The 17,943-nt window shown below is 40.6% G+C and overlaps 1 long non-coding RNA gene across 2 annotated transcripts in view; it reads right to left on the reverse strand.

Annotated features, from left to right (window-relative positions):
* The window catches only part of LOC128428933 (uncharacterized), a 78,508-nt gene that overhangs the window by 32,016 nt on the left and 28,549 nt on the right, over nt 1–17,943 (reverse strand). For both annotated transcript variants that reach the window (XR_008333853.1, XR_008333852.1), the window contains exon 2: nt 10,605–10,659. This is a non-coding gene — a long non-coding RNA (uncharacterized LOC128428933). The remainder of the gene's footprint in view (nt 1–10,604; nt 10,660–17,943) is intronic.

The raw sequence follows: 17,943 nt of genomic DNA on the forward strand, positions 1-17,943 counted from the left end.
GGAAGCTACAATTTTGATGTGAAAGATGACCGCAGTCATGCCTGCTTGACTCAGGACAACACATTACTGTTGAGTGCTCCCTCATGTATGGTGCTATTTCCGTCACTGTATTTGGCCAAAGTTGCACCCATACAGATTTCTCCTCAGTGGCACAAAATGAAGCAAAGCCTGCGAGCAGGTTTTGGCAGTCACTCCAATCTGTGCTGAGCGTAGTGCTTCCAATTGGGGAGTGACATGGTGAGAGACTGGATCAATGCTGGAAGACAGTAAAAATTTAATAAAGTTTTTGTTTTTGTCTCACAACCAGGTCCCCTGCCTCCCACCGGATACAGTGGACTTCAATGGAATTCCATTTGTGGTACTTCAAGAAATAGAATAATATTCAAAATGTTCAACAGCCCCGTCTCCTTCCAGAAACAAGGGCGATCCATAGACCTCTTCTAGAAATACTTTTACTAATAATACTACCTTCAACGTCTTCTTTAGCTAATACTGAAAGGCTGTGAAAAAACACGCAAGTGTAGAGGAACCATTTCAGTGAACACTTAAACATTTGTGTATAGGGCGGGTATGTTCTAATGACACTCTATGTTTTTGTTGGATTTAGAGTAATATAAGTCAATAAAAAAACAAACAGAAAACCCTCTACAACCACTGGTACTTTTTGACTAGAAGAGAAATTCACCAAATTTAAAAGCTAATTGTTTTTAAACAAATGTGCTTACTTGATTTAGTCTTTTCTCCTATAAATGCTGTAGATATGATGCTAGAGCCAGCGAGTGATTAGCTTTAAATAGAAACAGCAGGGAGAAACAGTTATTTGATTTCCTGTTTTTACAGGAGAAAAACACATTAATACCAATGAATATCAAACAAGTTTACAAACAAACCTCCATTCACTTCAATTATATTGGGGCAGAATATATTTTAATAAATAGAAATAAAATTGTGAATTATTCTTTAATCAGATATATAATTTATCTTTATTTAATGAGTTTACATAAGCCTTGAATTCAATCTAGAATACCTAGTTCTTTATTTCCCCTCGGTAAAAACTATTTCCAAGAGACATAAAAACTTTCCCATCGCTGTCCTTATTCTAGAGACAGACAGCACTAGCTAAATTAGGTCTCTAAAGATATGATTGCAATTTCAGAGGGGTGGATACATTTAACCAAAACCATCTATGTGGGTAAATAAAAAAAATGAGAAGTAAGGAAATGCAAAACTTCATCTCAAGAACACAAGCTCAGAGAAAAGGTTGCTTTAACCAGACTAACGCAGTATACGACTTTAATACCAGTGACTCTAATGGTGTAGATTGATGGGTGACAGGAACATCTGTCATCTACATCTGCTTTGAAGAACAGTTTGATTAGCCGGATGCACCGTGGGCAAAATAGCACCCTCACATTTCAAGCCTGTGTATGAGTTGACATGTTTAAGTTGCACATTTGCAAACATAATAAGGCACTTGCTTTAGTTGTAAATCTTCAACATGGCTGCCAAAAGGCCTGTTACAGCACCTGACAGCCTGTTTATTGCCTTCATCACTTAAGAACCTAATTATCGCTGTGTAAGTTAACACATTGGCTGTTTTCATTACCTTGTCAGGATGTTTTGACAGGCGCTTCTCTCCCAGCGTTACGGAGAGCACGAGAATGAAACATAGTGGCGTGGAAGTATTGGGATTAGGTGGGCTTTGTAGATGGGTGTGTTATTTCCCCAGTGATGCTCACGGTGTGTTCTCTGCAGCAAACGCAAGTCTGGTGATTGAAGGTCCCTTTGACATAAACCAATACCTCCTACTGGGCCCATACCCTGCCAAGTCATAGACCTACCCATACGCTTGAAGTGATTAGGTGTGTGTGTGTACTTATGCAGATAATTTTGTGAGGACCATTTTGAGCCTAGAATGTATGGAGTGAGGACAATTTGGGAAAGTGTGGACATTTTGGCCAGGTCCTCATTTTCTGATCCCTTTTCAAAGTGCAGTTTGAGGGTTAGAATTATAGGTCTAGGTCTGGGTTAGGCATTTAGTCACTATTGTTAAGGTTAGGGTAAGGGTAAGGGGACAAGGAATTATGCTAATGAGTGTCCTCACTAAAATGGAAGTACAGGGTTGTGTGAATGTGTGTGGGTGTGCTGTACATATTACTCACGTTGTAATGGGATCTACATTATAGGGACAAAAAGCAAATTCCCACAGATAGGTATAAACTTAACCTTTAAGATTAAGGTCAAGTTTAGGTTAGAGTTAGGCAAATAGTTACTATGGTTAAGGTTAGAGTAAGTCTCCAGGAAATGCATGTGTATGTGTGTGTGTGTGTGTGTGTGTGTGTGTGTGTGTGTGTGTGTGTGTGTGTGTGTGTGTGTTTATGTGTGTGTGTGTGTTCTCATCAGATTTTTCCGTCTTTAATCCACACTTCAGAAAAACCAGAAGCTATAATGTACGACAGCTCCGTCCAAAGTTCTGTACATTTGAAGTATTCTCTCTAATGCAAAGAGAATACTTGATTTCCAAACATGTCAGCTGGTAATGGGGAAACTGTCCGCTGCTGCTTTCAGGGTATCAAGAGCTTTTCTCAAAAGGAATAACATCAGGATTTTGTTTTAACCAAAATACTGTGGCATCGTTCGCAAACTCAACAGTTGTGCTGCCCAGTTTTCTTATTTGGGCCGTGGTGGCTGCACAGAAAGAGCAAGTGGCTTGCAAATGCAAACAGAACTGAAATGGATTTAATGATCCACTTGAGATTACAGAGGGCATCCCAGCGGAGAGGTTAATCAAACACTAGAGATACTTTGAAGACTGTTTGAATGGTCAGATCAATTTGGTGATGTTTTTTCCCCCCATCAGATTCCCTGTTGAGTCTGCGTTTCTGTAAATGGTGCTTTGTCTTTATCGGTATCAGTCGAGTTAACTATCCATACTTTAGTTGTGTCAGAGGATTAATTTCCTTCATGCTGATAGAAAATCAAACCCAAATAATTATCCAAAACGTGAATGGCACTCGGAATACATTCCTACACCAAGGCTCCCTTATGCACATCCCATTTAAATTAACTCAATCCAGATATGTTTATTTGGATCTACACCAAATTGCACCCACTCATGAATATCAGTGCCCTACACATTCCTACTTTTTTGTAATCAAGATCCATTCATTATTCTCTGGGAAATCAAAGAAAGTGTTGAAATAGACTATATAGCTCTTTTCCAGTCTTAGCAACAACTCAAAGCGCTTTACAGTACAAATATGGCGCCTCCCTAGATGGGGCCTCCCTAGTGGGGGCCTGTTGCAGCGGCTCTCGCTCGCTCTTATCATGTTATTTGGTAGCAGTAGGACTGTACAAGCAGCTCTGCTCCTATTAAAAACATTCACCACCATTACGTACTGCACTTTAACACTTTAAGTCTCCACTGTGCTATATTCATCTGTCTGTGCAATATCAACGGCTCATGTGCAATCCATTCACTGTACATATACTCACAATGCATGTATTTCTTCCTGTCCTTACACTGTATATACTAGTTTAACTGCATTCATATTTTTCTATATACATTTTTTTTAATATTCCTTACACTTTGACTCTTGCTGCTGTAATACTACTGCTAATTTCCCCATTGTGGGACTAAAAATCTTATCTTAGATAAGACACATTGATCCATTCACGCACACATACAGTGCTTCTATACGCTTCCTCAATTTACAACACCATGAGATACACATCTGCTGATAAGTCTATCAGACAGTTTTTTTAATTTAATTCCATATCTTCCTCTTTGGGGTGAACATGAATACCTTCTGATACATAATACATGACTGTACATCTAATTCTCTATCCAGGGTTTCCCATCCCCCCTCGCCAAAAATGTAAAAGCCGTTTTCAGACATGTCCGGCAGAGGATCTCCCGATAAAGCAGCAATATAGGGCTTCATTGACATTCTTCCACATCACACCGAAGTGCTTTTCTATAGGACATCTCTGACACAAAAAAGGATTTTTACATGACAATGTCTTCCTCAGACAATTTCAGAATATTACTTTCCATTTAAATGCATGGTCAGTGTCTTCTCGACTAGCTATCACTAATTTCCCCAGATATTTACACAAATCATGTTGATGGGGTCTAATTTTTCATGATTTCATTTTGTCCACGTTTTCTTTGTAAACATGCATTTCACAGGGAGAGGACATTGCTCCATTGTGGGGAACCATTCAACCAAAATGAACACAGAAGACTTGGAGTTCAACGGTCGGCTTCACAAGAAGTTGCTAATGCACTCAGAGAATGGAAGAACAATGTTAATCTGGATATCTTCATAAATGTGTCTCACGTAAAATACGCAGATCCACACATGCGGTGGCACACTACACACTTGAAGCCCTTGGGAGAGGGAAATAGTCAAGCAGGATATAAATGCGATCCATTATTCATAATGCATCTGAGAGATGTGGTGAGAGAGAGAGAAAAAACAGCTATATTTTTAGGTCAGCATGTGGAATCATGAAATGTACAATCACAAAAAGCTGTGAAATAGTTAAACCCCACTCATCTCTAACCAGAGAGAGAGACAGAGAGACACTGGAATCCCATTTCTTAAAAGCGAGCGTGTTCTGGCTTTACAAGTACCAGCCCAGTCCATTACCAAGTCTCTGAGTGTCTATGTTTATAGCAGAGAGAGAGAGGCAGAGACGCAGAGCGCATCTTATTGGCATCATAAAACACCATCACTGTCACACTGATCCAGTTTTATCCAGTGGCGGACTGGTGTAGGCTCCAGCAGCTTCTATCAATCAGAGGCGAGAGGTCTCGGCGAGGACATCACTGCCCCGAAAAGACACATTCAAATGTTTTCACCTCCATTTGCCAGGTTAACAGAGATTCCGGCTTATGGCAGCAGATATGCAAAGTATTTCAACATCCAGCTGTCGATTGCAAGGATTACACCCACTTTTATAACCTTTACGCCATATGATACAGCATTCGGCTATAGTTTGTTGGAATATTAAAGTCTCCCCCTAGTCTCATGGAGTTAAAAGTCTCTGTGCGAACCGAGTGTGCAGAATTTCTATTTTACATACTACATACTGTGGATCTTGCACATAGCAGTCTATTCCATATATTCACAATTTGATATAAGGCCTCATTTACCAATTTCCTCTTGATTCAAGAGTCTTGTATCCAGATAAAATCTAGATTAAGTTTATAGGTCTGCCCTGTGCACGTCCAAAAGGGAGGCAAAGGATGAAATGGGCTTTGATGACGTGATTACGAAAGAGACATTATCTCACAGAGAAAATAAAATGATAGTATATGAGTCTTTTGGGGGGATGGGGCTGTTTCATGCTGCACCTAAAGCAGTGTGATAGCAATCTTAAATATACCAGAAGCCTAAGTAAGCTAAGATGCCATTATAATGTGGGACAGCCTGTGTTGATTCCACAGACCACTCTCTGATGTTACATAACATGACATTGAGCTGACGCTTTTTTCTAAAGCGACTTCCAATTAGTGCATTCATCATCTATGAGGGGCCATTCAGGGGTCAGCACCTTGCACAAGGACACTTTCGCATGGGCTGGGATTAAAGCCACTTTCTGATTGGAGGACGACCGCTCTTCCCCCTGAGCCACACCTGCCCCGATGTTGCTACATCCTTGAGAGACAAATGTATTTATAACGTGTAAATGCACCGAAGCAACGTTCAAGATGGATTACAAGGTGACTTGAAATCAGATAGCTCTCCGATCAACCCACAACGCATGACGTGTATGTACACTACATTCTGGAAATCTTTGGATCTTTCATACAAGATCATATTCAAGGGCATTACCCCTGATATTCTAAGGTGCTGAAAATGATTTACCAAATAGCTAATTCTACAGCAAAGTGATCAAAAGTGATCTGGTCACTCCACAAAGGATTTCATGGAGTGGACAACAAGAGGATGAGCATTGACTAGTTTCTATTCCGTCATTGTATTGAAAACACTTACCATTGGGTTCTCGATGAAGCTACATCAGAATCACTAAAAGATAAAGTGCTGAAGAAGTTTAACTCTACTCACTAATTTGTCAGGCTCATGTCATTAGAAACTCAACAAATATGCACCTTTGCTAAATAGTCACTGTGTTTTTATTAATCTTATGTGTTAACTCAACTAATCCGTTTTGTCCACTGACAATTCCAATAATAATTCCATATTATAGCAATTTGACAGTGTTGTGCAGTTCTGCTATGAACAGAAAGAAAACTAGTCAGGTACCTAAAGAGCATATATCTCTGCTAAGGCTTACGCTCATCTCCCCATGCACAGCTCCACTGCCCGGTCCAGAGGGCCCACAGCCTGGCCACCAAGCCCGGGGCAGACACCTAGGGAGCCATGCACAGCTCCACTGCCCAGGCCAGAGGGCGCACAGCCTGGCCACAGCACCACCAATCCCGGGGCAACACCTAGGGAGCCATGCACAGCTCCACTATGTTCCCTCACCGTGATCATTTGGGGTCTTTTCATACACGTTTTGTCAGTGATTTACTGCACATTGCTCTAACCAAATCAAGCCAAACCGAGCGCTCCCCACCATCTCCGGCTCTCCATACATTGTCTAAGTCTATTGTCTGTACCTTGATGCATAAAAAATACAGTAAATTGAATAGATGCCTTACCTAAAGTGATAAAGTACCTGTCCACATATGAATATGAATACAATTGTGATGCAGCCCATACTTCCAAACCAGCCGCTGCAGTTGAGACCTCTTGGAGAGGGTGGAGGTTGAGGTTTACAGCAGGGAATTGTCTTTAGAGGAGCTAAATGAGAAGATGCATGGCAGGAATACAGATGACTGGCTTAGACTCAATAATTAATTTATTGATGCTTGTGCAAGCCGGATGTTTGACGAGGTGAGAGAAGGCAGAGAGAACTTAGTTAACTGGAAAAGATGAGTTCTAGCTCCTTTGTGGAGAACTGGCAATATCTTTTAAGTTACTCAACACCTTCTTCCTTCTAATTCAACCACTGTGTGCATTTGAAAGTTATCTGATTTATAGATCAGGTCGTAATCATGTGACATTATGACAAAAAAAAGGATTTGATTTTATCAGCATCAATAGTGTGCAGTAACACTGATATGTTAGCAATTTAATCTGATCAGTCCATTTAAACTGTTCTGGAAAACTGAGAGTCATGAGATTTAGGTAGTGACCAAAAGAAAGAGAACACTGAAACAAGAGGCCAAATTAGCTTTATCCATGGAAAGGCTGGGCTCAGCTTTAGAGAGAGGTGAGGAGTTCAGACCTCCGGAGAAAGCTCAGAAAAGAGCCAGTTGAGGTGGTTTGGACATTTGATGAGGATGACTCCTGGGCGCCCAAATGGGAGGAGATGCTGAGGTAGATCCAGAATCCGTCTGAGAAATTATACATATCCCATCTGGCCTGGACACTCCTTAGAATCCCGCGGGAGGAGCTGGAAAGTGTTGCTGGAGAGCGGGACATCTGGAACACCCTACTTTGGGTCCAGTCTCCTCTGGTAGTAAAATCCACAAACTGAGTCAAAGAGTGAAGACTCCAGTTGAGGTCGAGATCTGGAGTCTAATGTAAAGAATAGCCTAGATGGCGAGTGAAAACTCCATAGATATGTAGTATGGACCTGTAGCTCCACAGCTAACAAATCAGTGTCTATGCTGCAGAAAGAGAAAGATAGAAGTGTCGAGCATCTTGCATATTTTTCCATTCTGCTGCCATCCATGGGAGCAAATTATCAAATAGCTTATTGGCCAGCTCAAGGTAGCAAATGTTAATGTTTTCATGAAATCAAACCTTTGCTTTGTTGTTTGTTTTTCCAGCAGTGCACTTTTGATGCATTTAAATTGATCAATTAACTCTCTATAGAGTAGCTTTAATTGAAGGTGGCAAAGTCCATCACTTTTGCACCGCATTCAGATTTCCCAGAGGAGACGATGCATTAATTAGATCCAGCCCAATTTAAACTCACTGTTAACAGCGTAAGTGTTTGGCTCTTAACAGTGTCAGAGCTGTATTAGGTTACTGCTCATGCAAACAGAATATCCCACTGCAATGACTTCAAATTAAAACTGATCGATGTGACAAAACACAAGCGGGCCTTTATTGAGAGGACACCACAAGAGATTTAATTTCTTTGATTAGAGCTGACTGCATCAGTTACCGTATTCGTGATCATGAAATCCAGAGACAGCCTTTGGGATATGCATGAAGAGCTTGGAGTAGAGCTACTACTCCCTCTTGAAAGGACAGCATGTTAGCTGATCCCTCACAAATGCCTGGGCATCTTATCATGATGCCCCCTGGATTCCTCCCTGTGGAGGTTTTCAGACACGTCTGACTGGAAGGAGACCCTGGACCAGGCCCAGAATACGCCTAAGGGATTATATATTCCATCTGGCCAGAGAATGCCTTAGAATCCCCAATGGGGTGCTGTAGGTTGTAGCCACACACAGAGATGCTTGAAGAGGCTGAACCAGCCAGATTGGTAAAGATAACATATTTTATATTCTGTGCTGACATGAGTTTATGAAATTATTCCTGCCTTACTACGAAGCTCCTTTTAACCCTCGATTCGAAATGTCAAGTGTGGTGTCTTGTGTTTTCTCCACACAACTATAATTTTAAAAAGTAATAAAGAAACTCATAAGAATAGACACAGTCAACATGGTCGCTCTGAGAACTAGATCTAAAATAAAATGAAGTCCTAAAATAGGTAAACAATGACACTACTGTAACTTGTCAAGTCAAAATGAAATAATTGTGTGTGTGTGTGTGTGTGTGTGTGTGTGTGTGTGTGTGTGTGTGGACTGATCTTTTTCCATTTAGGGACAACGGCCCTCTTCAGTGCGACTTATCCAAGTTGGTAATGCGCTGTGGCAGCAGACGAGCCCTGCTGTCTATAAAAAGCGGAATTCTGCCGCATGGTCGAAGTCTGCAGCACATCAGACGGACAAAAACAAGACAGCAGGGACTGTGTGAGGCTGGAAAGATCAAACCCAGATGGTCCGTTTCTTTGTGAACTGGCACAGAGTATCCTAATTATTATTCGTGTGAAGAGAGGCTCCTCTTTGAGTCTGATAGCGTTGGCTGACATGGCCCGAGGCAAGGCCAAGACTGACCCCAAAAACACTGAAAAACAACAGCGCTATTCACACACACACACACACACACACACACACACACACACACACACACACACACACACACACACACACACACACACACACACACACACACACACACACACACACACACACACACGCATATTATCTGGCCTGATAATTAAGTTAAACTTAAAAGTGCTGAAATATTTCCAGTGATGACTTTAGCCTTAACAGACCGACAACAAAGTCAAATAACTTCTGGTGGAATATACAAACAAATCAGCAATCTTAACCTCAAGTACACAAGCATGCAGACACACGCACACACACACACACACACACACACACACACACACACACACAGTAATGTGCTGGGACTGAAATAGCAGCAGCTAATTATGTGAGTGAGTGAATGAAACTTTTATAGTCCACTGACTTTTTATGGCATTGACTCCGCTGCTCTTTAGAGCCTTTACTCAGTTACACTACTCAAAACAAAGTTTAGTCCACAATGAACACACTGTGATGCATACAAAGTAGGATGAACTACAGGATACCCACAACATCTTACACTAAATACTGTCGGCTAGATATTATATTCGATATTATGTTCCTTGTATTGACTATTTTTGACACAATGCATGTTAATACTTAAGCTGAATTTATCCGAGTAACGCATCTCTCTGTCATATGTAATTTGTCTTCAAGGTCAGTTTCAGTTATTGGAAAACAAATTCAGAAGACGCATTGATTCGGATTGTTTTCTCTCCTTTCACTTCCCTTTTGTCTTATTGATCTTTTCAGCTTTTCCGCACTGAAACCATAGACTGTACATAAAGATGTAGGATATATCTGCACTTCCTTCCACTATCAGGAAATATCCAAGATAAGAGTTTATCTGGAGCCTGTGACGTAGCAATCAGGGGATGGACTAATGATGTCCTTGACCAATAGTGAGTCAGTCTCAGCTGTCAATCATGGCAATTCACTTTTATAAAATCTAATTTACAAGGTAATTTAAACCAAACGTACCAGAAAAGGGTTAGCATGTCAAGAAAGATGATATTCAACCAACATTGTTAGGGAGAAGAGGCCAGCCAGATGTGTATCTTAACTGTAGCGTCTTAATTTGGGGGAATCTCTGTCCCGTGTTAGCATTGCAAAGATTTTAACATTTCTCCATAAAGAGACAATTTGCTTTGTGGAGCACAAAGATAGCTGAGGGAAATAGCAAGCCTTTCTTTTTTCCATCAGCCATGCATTTAGGATTTGAATCTCTAGTGTTGGATATCGAAAATGAAGAATGGGAGTCGTAGAATTAACTACAGACTTGTATCTTATTTATGTATCTTATTTAATGTATTTAAATATAATAAAATATTATGCTACATTACCATGGACCCGGAAAGTTCAGGTCTTTTCAAGTATTGGCACCTGACATCATCTACTGAGAAAACTAGTGACTTACTTTCAGAAACTGGGATGCTCGAAATGACCCCTTCCACTTCCCAACTCCATGGAATCTGTAAGTAAATAAATAGATTTTATGAGAAACCCAGTGCAATGTGATAGAACGATCAATGGAAAATGAATGAATGACAGTAAAAGTCAAGGACATGGCCAATAGGTGGCATTAAAAAGGGCACAGTTATCCATCCAATTAAATTTATGGCCCACATTAAGCACATTTGGCAGAATGGGAGAAATTGAAAAATGGGGGACATGTGTCCTCAGGCATGCCCCTCTATCAGACACACACACACACACACACACACAAATTCACACTATATTCCTCGTTCAAAGCACCGGCAGCTGTAAGCACCATTTCAAGGGATGCCATTATGCAAGGAAAATGTCATTAGTGATTTTACAATTTCACGCATCAGCGATGCTAACATGTCTCTGGAAGATGGCAGGGCACAGACGAAAGGTTAGGGCCTCAAACTCAAAGCAAACCTCTTGACTAAGATGGAGGGAAGTGCTCTGCTGCATCCGACCCCAGCCCCTCCCCCAGTCCTTTACAGTACATTACTCAGCCTGGTGCTTAGACCTACCTGAGATTTTTTATTGGAATGACCTCATCAGGACCAGAAAAACTCTAATTGGATAGAGGATAGTACAATAATGGTTAATCAAGCTTGCGTGTTTTAGACGTGTCCCTATGACCTCCATAATTATTTGAGGAGGTCAAACTTAAGCTGCATCTACAATGTGCATTGTTAGAAATGTCATTTAAAACAATGTAAATCATCAGCCCTATAAAGCCTGGACCTGATTGGTCAAAACACTAGGCCTGTCGGTCGAGGTTTGTTAAAGCTAAGAAGACGTTTTCACAATGTTAACAAAAGAAAGTAATCCAAGTAAACTATCTTGCAGGTAAGGTGGAACAGCGGCACAGTTAGAAATGTGATTAATTAAAAAAAAAGTGATATCATTAACCATTGATGAATGAATGTCAGTATCTCATAGGGCTGCTGAATTAGTCAAATTTTAATCGTGATTATTTCAAAGTTCTCAGCTACAAAGTGTTTTTTTGGAGAGTGTAAGGGTTGCCATCATTGAGGGTTTGAATAACCGGGCACCGATATCCTGGTTTCATGGAGGAATAAGACACGCAGCTGTCAGCGGTGTTTACCTGAACTGGATGTGAGTGACACTTCCGGTTACAGTCATTTAAAGAATAAAGCATAGACTTCAGAATAAGGACACATAATAATCGTTTGAATAATCGTGATTTCTATATTTTCCTAAATAATCGTGATTATGATTTTTTCCATAATCAAGCAGCCCTAGCACCTCATGTCAAAGTCTCCCCTGATTGGGCAAAACAAGATTTTAGCATGAAACTGGAGTTTGACCCGTATGTTACCTATTGCTAGTTTTCGGAGGCGCAAGAACTACTTGGTTTGGCTGCAGAAAGCCCACAGAATAGTCAGAGACAACACATATGCATAGCTACCATGTGTAAAAATCACATAACAGGCTTCAACACAGTTCAGAGTTGTTCAGAGACACTTTCCAGTGTGCTTACCTCTACCAACAAATAAGATGCTCTTAAACATTCTGTTATCTTAATCTTTTAAACAATTTATTCTTCAGTCATTTACAAGTAAATTCAGCTTCCATGCAAACCCTAAGATTTGTCATGTCACCTCCTTGGCTTGTTTATTATATTGCATTGCACATCACGTTCCATTTGGGAATGCGGCTGTGTAATCTCTACAATGACTTCAATACCTCCGATAGCTAATGGATACACAAGCTCTAATTGCTTGAATTATTTCCACAAATGATACATATTTGCATAAGTATTGACACTGTATAACGCAGTCTTTCATGTGACTTTCACCCTCTTAAGACAACTTAGCACAGAATTGTTCAGGACCTACTGTTCACAGCTTAACATGTCAAATACCACAGAAGAAGATGAGGAAGATCTGCATTGCAAAGGAGTGTCAAACCGTGGGCAGGGTAGACAGATGAATCTCTCCCTCCACACTGAGCCAGACTCTGGCAGAGTTTGCTGATCAAAGGAGGTTACAATTAAGCCACATCTTTAGAGACGTCTTGAAGGAATCAACCAACAAGCTGTCAGCACTGTCAGTCTTTGGTGGGGAACACAGTTCCATGATTGAGCAGAGCTGAATGGGTACAGCGCAGCCCCTTGAGTTATCTACGACAAAGTAAATATAAAACACAAAAGCTTTGTGGGAGGGCAACATGGTAATCATACTGAAATTATAACCTTTTTATTCAGGGCACTAAACCAATCAAAATCTGTTACTATGCCAATCTTGACAATTTGCATTAATATTATATTGATTTTTTGGGACAGATAGTTCCAATAGTCAGTAGTGTTCTGCCTGCAGTGTATTTACGTGGCTTGTCCCCACCACTGGTAGCTTGGTCTACCCCATTGATCACTTCTAATCCCCCCCCTCCAACACTTTAACAGAGTTGCACTTCTGAGGAGGATGTGTCTAAAAATGTAGACACTTTTTGAAAAATATGCCATCTTCATGCACTGATGGGAATAGGTATAAACCCGTTTATCTTTTTCCCTTCTTCTATTGTATGCATTGCAAACAAAAGGAGCCACAGTGCAGTTTGGCTACACATGATGTCGCTAAATTTAAAGTGCATGAGCAGCACTCTCTGTTGAAACCTGCAACATGCGTGTGTGTGTACATGCTCTGTTTAGTTTGACTTGTCTGAATGACTTAATGTTTCGCTTAAGATAGGGTTCATTCGGATGATTTCCATGGATGAGAGGCTCTTTTAACACATTTAACGCCGCGAAATACATCCATCAAACTGAACTTCCTTGTTGCAGTTTTATCAACAGTATCTATTTTTAACATTCTGTAACCACTCTTCTGTCCAAATCTCAAAACCGCGTCGGTTATTGAACTGTGCCAAGTCAGCAGGGGAGGAACAGTTTACCATCTACCAAGTATCAACGATAGTTTTTACTGCACATCTGAAGAATACAGCTTGTTCTCAGTCGGAAATTTGAAGACAAAAAAAGAAGCGTAGAAAAACACAATGAGCAATCTGTTGGTTCTCAAGTCCATGTTCAACAGATGGACTGAACTTGTATAAAATCTATTCCACACTTTGGCAGAATGCCATTTTCCATCAGTGTTAACGGCTCTATTAAATCAATTTATGAACTTGAAAACAGGGGTGTGTTTGTATCACAGCATGGAAAAATAAAAAAGGCCTCGAAAAGGCTCCTGTATCTTGGCTACCTCGAGGCTATTTTAAGAGTGTATTGAGGGAGAGTGTTTCCATAACCGTGTATCACAGGGGTTGCACCCAATCAGTGTGACGTCAACACCCATAGCTGTGGTGGACTGTAAGACGTATGAGCAGAAAATCCTCGGCTGGCTCGGAAAACATCAATAAAGACAAATGTCAGAGTGGTAGCAAGACCCGTGGGTAATAGTGTCAACGACTGTCCGACATACAAGAACTGATTAACTGTTTTCAAGGCAATTTCAACCTGGCTTTATCTCACCTTCCTCTGTAGATTGGACACGTTTACGAGAGCGGGGCTGGCACATATTCAGTCTTGTAAACAGACAGTGAACAAAGCAGGTGTGGATGGGTCTCGATTGTATGACAAAGTGTTTAGCTAGTCCGTCTCCTCTGTGTATAATCCACAGATCTCTAATCTTTATAAATGTATCACCTTTACGTCTGCAGAAATAACTGTCTGTTTAAATCGCAGTATCGAGGCTGCACGTGTGTACGACCACACACACACACACACACACACACACACACACACACACACACACACACACACACAAAAGGATTTGACTTAGACTGGCCTTTTAGCACTTAGGCTTTCTGTTTCCTAGACATAGCACAACCTTTCAAATAAGCATTTTGATGTCAGACAATATGCGAATAACACTTTTAAGATAGCAGATGGTGCTGTGCTGGATCCAACGTTTAGACACACACTGCTTGGAAACTTCAACTAAGTATTTAAAGTGTTTACATTTTGAAATTACTGACATTTTAAATGAAGTTGCAGCTCCACTGACTAAACTCATTACAAGGATTGTGTTCCAAATCAAGCATTAATTATTTGTTTTCTAACTGTGCATTATGAAGATGAATGGGCTACATGTGCAGAGTTCCTTCTCGGCAATGATGGAACTGGCCTTGGTACTGAGAAGAATTATTAATAATAAGACTAAAGTATGTTTTTCAGTTGGCAAGAGTGCTGTTTCGTGGTTACCCCCTCCTGCTGTTTCATTAAAGCTGCAGCTCCCGAGGTTTGAATTAAAGATAATATTTGTACCTCCAAGAATTGTACGTGAACAAACTCAAGCATGGTAAAAAAGTATGATAAAGCATGGTGATAAAAGTGTCATATCTCAAATTGGTGTATCCAAAAACAGCTTTAAAGTGGATTTGGATGCATTAAGCAGAGAAAACCGCACTCTTATTTGCAACTTCATCAGCAGCACTGGGAGATGGGGCCAATGAGGATGCTGCCCTTCAAACGAGAGCAGGCTGTTGACTACAAGTACAAATGCCATCTGCCCAAATGATTACAGGTCTGAACATAGAGAGCCAATGATTCACTAAACTCGGAGAGAAATGCAATGCCGGCTCTGCCATTCCAGAAAGAATAGCCTTTGTGCACACACCTGAGGTGAGCCACAGGCGGTTTGACCTTGCACTTTTTAAGCGTTTGGCCCCAATGTTGCCCGAATTACCCCAGATAAATTACACTTCTTTTGTCGTTTGTAGTAAACATGATTTCGGGCCGATAAGCTGCCAGCTGGATCAAAACACATCCAGCAATTCATTGGCGGAGGTGATTATGGGGTTAAAGTAGAAAAAAACTTAATGGTAAACAACCTCAATTGTTTATCAGTGTAATGCAGCAAATCTCGGCATCAGTGAAAACTGTTCCACTGTGGTACAGTCAGACATTAAAATCCATTCAGACCATGGATGCTCATTTGTTCACCATGAGCCAGCTAAGCTGCCTAATAGGGGGCTGAAAGCAAAAGGGCTGTTGTTATAAGCAGCAGATTGGATTAAGGCATGGCCGTGGGGGAGAGATTCTAAAGATACTGTTCAGAGGATTACTCTTAGCAGATGTGAATATCACATCAAAAGGGGATTTTGAAAGTGACAGTCGGTGGTGGATTTACAGTGGGAGTGGGGGAAGCAGGGAGGGGGTATCTGCAGCAGGGCGTCTTTGTTTCGGGAAGAAAAGGGGCAGTGGAGCTTTCTCTGATCCGACATCACAGTGTCACTGTGAAACATGGACAACAATATCAGATAGGAAATTGTGCTGTGGCCCACTAAAGTAAACCCTCACACTCTTAAAATACAATAATTACTGATCTTTAGCTTTGTCGAACCTGAAGTAACTAATGTCACACTGACGACGAACAATTAGCCAACCTCTTTGTGATATGTTTTTCAATTAAGCCCAAATAGCGCCTGGTTATTCATGTCTGAACTGTTGCCCTCATCTCAGATTTCCTCAGTGATTTAAGTGGGACTGGTGGTGTGCATATAAACGACTGTTTCCTTCAGTTAGAAAAGAACAGCGGGGTCATCCTCCTGCAGAGCACAATCTGCTGAGCCTAGATAAAAATAATAGAAAAGACTTTGATGGGTTTGGATGAGAATATCACAGCTGTACAAATGAATGTAGGTCTGCTTACTTAAATAATAACTCTTAAATCAGCCCATCAGCCTACAATGAGATATCTGCCACTGGAAACCACAGCCGCATTGTCCATGTCAACTGAAAATTTGGTATTTTCAGTTTAGTGAGGTGCCTCACACCACTGTTTGGACCAACAGACCAAATTGTTTCCAACCAAAAGAGGTGGTCTCGGTTCATATCAAAATGAACCATGGTTAGGTTCATTTGCAGTGTGAAAACATTTCATTAGTTAAACCACATGAGAAGAAAAAAAGTAGAGGCCTTGCCGCTCTCCCCAGAAATGATGATATATTGTTTGATTGCAGAGGTCGTTAATTTGGCGTCATTCAAACTTGTCAAGTACTGGTAGTAACACCAATCAGCAAGACTACTGTGTCAGACGAACGCCCATCCACAATACCATACATGTCAATAGGTAGATAGAACCCACATAGTTGATGACAACAGGATATATTTATCATATAAAAGTATTCAATTCACCCCGAAAAAAACTAGAATGTGAACACAAACTAACTGGATCAAATGTTAACAATGAAAACAAGATATGGACCTTTGTCCTGATGCCATAACAGACAAGAATGCTTCTGCCAGCCAGTGCAGTTTCCGTGTACGTATTTCGACACACTTTTTTCCAGATTCATATAAAGGTCACTGTAACCTTTACCTTGAACAAATGAAACATAATCACTTTATCTTTGAGTCTACAACTGATAAAAAGTTGAAGAAATTCCCTCAAGCAGTCTTGAGATATCACAATCAATGTTTTTTTAAGCCAGCGTGACCTAGAACGTTGTCCTCTGAAATCTAATAAATTTATCAGTGTGTCCAAGTGAAGTCCAGATGTAATATAATCCCCAACTGGCAGTCCTAATATGTCACATTCAGAGTAACATGAGGTCTCTGTGACCTTGACCTTTGACCCCCAGGCACCAAAATTGAATCGGTTCATCTTTGAGTCCAAGTTGTTTTGCCAAATTTGAAGCGATTCCCTCAATCTGATTTTAAGATTTCATGTTCAAGACTAAAATATTCATACATCGTGAGGCCACCGTGACCTTTGACCTTTGGCTACCAAGATGAAATCCAAGCTCAAGTGAAAGTTATTCCTTCGAGGTGTTTCGGAGATATTGCATTCAAAAGGCAAAAAAAATTGCTTTCTGAGGTCACAGTGACCTTGAGCTTTGGCCACCAAATACATTCAGGTTGAATCTTGAGTCTAATGAATTTTTGTGCCAGATGTGTTAAAATATTCCCTTTGGGCATTCCTGATATATTGAGTCCAAAACAATGCTAGGCCATGTGACATTGACCTTTTGACTTTTGAACACCCAAATGTCATTAGTTCATCTTCGAGTCACCGGCACAGAGGCATAAAAAATTGTTTGTGATATTATGGCAAATGCAGCAAAGACTGTTTTTTAGCTTGACCAATACTAGAACTACATTATATGTCTTGATATCTCATCCTCAGCTGCATCAGGCTTGATTAGTTTTTGTATATTTGTCCTGTGTAACTCTCCCAAATTGACAGATGATGAAAACTACATTTTTGCGATGCTGCCCCTTTAAAACAGTCAAAGCCTGCTTCATGTACCCTGAC

The sequence above is a fragment of the Pleuronectes platessa genome, chromosome 22 (genome assembly GCF_947347685.1).
Source record: "Pleuronectes platessa chromosome 22, fPlePla1.1, whole genome shotgun sequence".
Classification (NCBI taxonomy): domain Eukaryota; kingdom Metazoa; phylum Chordata; class Actinopteri; order Pleuronectiformes; family Pleuronectidae; genus Pleuronectes; species Pleuronectes platessa.